Below are 3,811 nucleotides of genomic sequence, written 5' to 3'. Positions count from 1 at the left end.
TAGTCGATTAAAGATTAATCTTCACTCCATTCCAGCACGTACCTTAAACTTTACTCAACCACCTTTCAGCTAATTGCCGTCGAGCACATTAAACATAATTCTTGCTAAAGTTTGGCTTCACTTTCAACCAACTATAGACAAGTTGTGGCCTCTGTTTCCCTTCGTAGCTGTTGGCAAATTTATCCAAAAAAGTTTGTGACGCTGGCTCATAAATTTCAGATGTTCGGCATAACCATAAGTTCCCACTTTCCAAGTGCCGCATCGCTTAAAGCCCCGCACAAAGCACAAATCCAAAAACTCATTACCGTAATTAAGAATTATTCAAAGAGGGAGGGGGAAGGGGGGGTAAGCCTAATGCGGCAATAGACAAAATTGTTGTAGAGCAAGGCACGGCGCCTGTGGTTGGTTGGACAGGACATTCAAAACAACCAATATTAAAATTGATTTTTGGCCAAAAACCTACCAAAAGTTGTCTAATGCGCATCGTTCTCATTAAGGTCAATTGGCTGGACCAGCGAAGAGCTGCGGCAGCGAATTGGAGGATTTCGAGTAAGTCCAGAGAGCTCTTATGTTGTATATTGAGTCGGTAAAATATCGTGTATATGTAGGTAGTATATCAAATGCCAGTTGCATACGGCAGGGGAAAACCACTTAATAAATTGTTGTGCAGGGTAATGACAATTGGATTATAATTATGAGTTAACATCGATAAAAATTGCATTTAAATTCGTTCGCTCACTTTTATCGGGTTAATAAAAATGTACCATTATGGTTCATTATTATTGTTGTTGTTGTTGTGCCTTAATTTATTTTGAAAACTAAAGTGACATTTACAGGCAATTATTGAACAGTTTAATTGCATGACAGGCCATTGAACTGTGCACACCATGTACAAGAGCCAATCGTCCGTCCACACACACACACACACACACGCATCATTTATATATAAACATATTAGTTGAGAAAACCTCGCTACAGAACCGCAAAGTAGCACTTCAGGCTGCGCTTCTGCCATACTCGCATAGCTGCCAGCTATGGCCGAGTCTACGGGCGCGCTCAGCTTTTGTCTGCCTTCGCTCCGCAATGGCGGCCGCCATTATGTTGTTAATATCTGCATGCAACGGCAGAGCGGCCACAGCCACGCCCACAGTGGCGGCCATCGCTTTATAGAGTTGGCTTTTGTTCGCAGTGCCGTTGCGGCAACCGCATTGAAATTAACTTTAGTGCCATTTAAAGTTATGCGCTTCATAAATTGCAAAAACAGTTTCAATTAAAATGCGGCCATCATAAAAAGGAAATGCTGTCGACTCGCACAGCTCCTGCAAATGCGTTGTTCTCGTTGTTGTTGCAGCGTTGTTGTTGCTGCGTTGTTGCTGCAGATAGAAACAAAAGGCAACATCATCGGCAGCCGCCCAACGCCCTGGCCAATAATGCAACCAGGCAGAGGCGTCGATTCTTCATATTGCCAGGGGCTCAATTCAAGCTCAGCTTCCATCTGCTGCAGCTATTGTCTTTTTATTTCGCCCACCTTTACACCTGTATATAGTACATATATCTATTTGTAATTGGTTTAGCTCTGTACAGTACCCCCTTGTGGATTGTTGCATCTGCTGCCTACACTTCGCACACAGCAGGCTCGCTTGTATGCCTCAGTCGGTCGTCATGATAATTTGAATGCAACGCATTTAATTGCAAACTCTCGTTAATTATTATTGAACAATTTTAAAAATGCACAGCTTTAACATTTTACGGCACCTGTAATCTAGCTAGCGCCTTCCAAAACCAGCCCCAACCTATGCCTTTGCATTGTTTACTTATCGGCGCCTTCCAAGTTAACCAAAGCGCCGGCGGCTTTTTCGCATTTCGGTACTATTTCCTGGTTATCGGTCACGAAATTGTGTGCTTTCCATATCCTTGCCGATTGTTCTTGTTCTTCCTGTTGTTGTTTCATGGCATCGCTCCCGGCGCTTGAGTCGATAAAATACGAGCAAGTTCAGTGGGTAAATTCGTTTAACTTGTTCTAGTTAAGGGTCGCGTAAATTTATTGAATTTCACAATGTGGCAGCACATAGCATGGCCCAAAACTTTAGGGAAGGATGCGAGGTGAGAGGGCTGTTAAGATCTTAAAAACTTTACTTAACTTACCAAAGAGCTTTACAGAAATTTAAATCGTGCAAATGCTCGATGCCCCAACTTAACCTTTCAGGGTAATCGATATACTATGCGCATATTTTGTCAATTACTTTTTAAGTTGTACAGCTTGTTAATTAAATCAGAAATATTTCAATATTTTTAATTAATTCAATATTTAACTCTCAGTATTCGGAATTTTTCTCCACTAAAAAATCATCCGTGCCCACATCATATAACTTACCTTGCCCCCACATTACATTCTTCGTTAGCGCCAGCTGATGAACTTCAATCACGGGAAGCATTCACGTTATAAAGCGTTTGACGCGATCTATATATACCACATATAAAATTTACTAACTACCCTAGCAAAGAAATCTTTTGACTTTTAAGATATCTTGACCTTATCACCTTATTCAGGTACTAAAATTAGAAAACAGGAATTTCTTCGTTTTTAAATATTTTTAAATTTATTTATTTATTTGAAAGCTACATGAGCTAATGATCGGATCTGAGAGACTAACTTACAAACTATTCATACCGATACTCACCGAGTATGTGTCTCAATGTCTATATATATCTATAAAAGAAAGCTAGATTGCTTGTAACGGCAGCTCCTTGTTGTGCTCAGTATATCCTTTTGAGGACACTCTCTATCTTTAACTTCTAATCTAAAGGATTGTCAATCTTTATATCTAGTTATGAAACACAACATACGATTAGCAGAGTTCGACCTTATTGTAATTAATATGATTGTGGCTTGAGAAAAAGTTCTTAAAGAATATATTATACTGTAGGGTATTCGTCCGACCGACCTTTGCTATTTTTTTTTCATTTCTTGTGCACTTTGAAAAAATTAAATTTACAGTTAATCAGACATGGCCACAAATGCGTTATAAGCAAACAGCGAAATGAATAAAAAACCTGGCCAACGAGGTGGACAGTGGGCTCCGGATGGTGGGTTGTCTGCGGGGAGATGGGGAAATGGGGCGGTTATCGATAGGGAGCAATGCGCGCTTTTTGCGACGCATCTGCCGGCTTCTGTATCCGTTGGCGCGCTCCCGCCACAGCCCCTCTTTCGGGCTGCACATCCTCAGGCACATTGAAAGTCATAATTGCCATGGAGGCTGCCTATGAAATAAATCAAGGATAATGCTGCGCGGAATTAAAAATTAAACGAAGTGCGCCATTTACTTTTGCACACGGCATCGATCCTGGAGCTGGGCCCGGGCCTCCTCATATTGCATACATCGTGCGTGTGCGTGTGTCTGTGCATTGCCGATTTTTATAGACGCTTTTTATTGCGCATTTCCATTGATGTTGAAATTTTCGCCAATTTTTTTTTATTTTTCCCGCCCGCTTCGTGTGTTTTTCGCTGAACATTTTTTCCATGCCGCGCTGATTTTATTTGAATGAAAATTGGCGAATTGTATGATAGACGTCGGTGTGGGTGTGCCAATATGGGCGTGGCGCAGCGTATGCGTAATATTTTACTGACTGATAGGGCCCCGTGGGGAAGGTGCAAGGAATATGCTGGCGTCCTGTCATTGTGTGCATTGAATTGAATGGCGAGAACCGAAGGGCGCGTAGCGTGGGGAGCCGGGGGACAAACATTTGCTTGGATGCGCATCTGTTCAAGTGGCTGATTATATTTAAACTGGTGGATTGGAGAGCTTACCCA

At 41.7% G+C, this 3,811-nt stretch overlaps 1 long non-coding RNA gene across 1 annotated transcript; it reads right to left on the bottom strand.

The window, feature by feature from the left end:
* Positions 1–1,669: 1,669 nt before the first annotated feature.
* On the bottom strand, positions 1,670–2,628 carry LOC135434867 (uncharacterized). Its single transcript, XR_010437305.1, has 3 exons — positions 2,375–2,628; positions 2,146–2,259; positions 1,670–2,084 (listed from the first exon to the last, which is right to left on the bottom strand). It is a non-coding gene; the product is annotated as an uncharacterized LOC135434867 (long non-coding RNA).
* Positions 2,629–3,811: the final 1,183 nt, after the last annotated feature.

Source organism: Drosophila montana, unplaced genomic scaffold (assembly GCF_035044405.1).
Source record: "Drosophila montana isolate Dmon_TW-CO22-7 unplaced genomic scaffold, ASM3504440v1 contig_3440_1, whole genome shotgun sequence".
NCBI classification, from domain to species: domain Eukaryota; kingdom Metazoa; phylum Arthropoda; class Insecta; order Diptera; family Drosophilidae; genus Drosophila; species Drosophila montana.
Note: the sequence above shows the minus strand (reverse complement) of the source record. Positions and strands in the feature narration are given on the sequence as shown.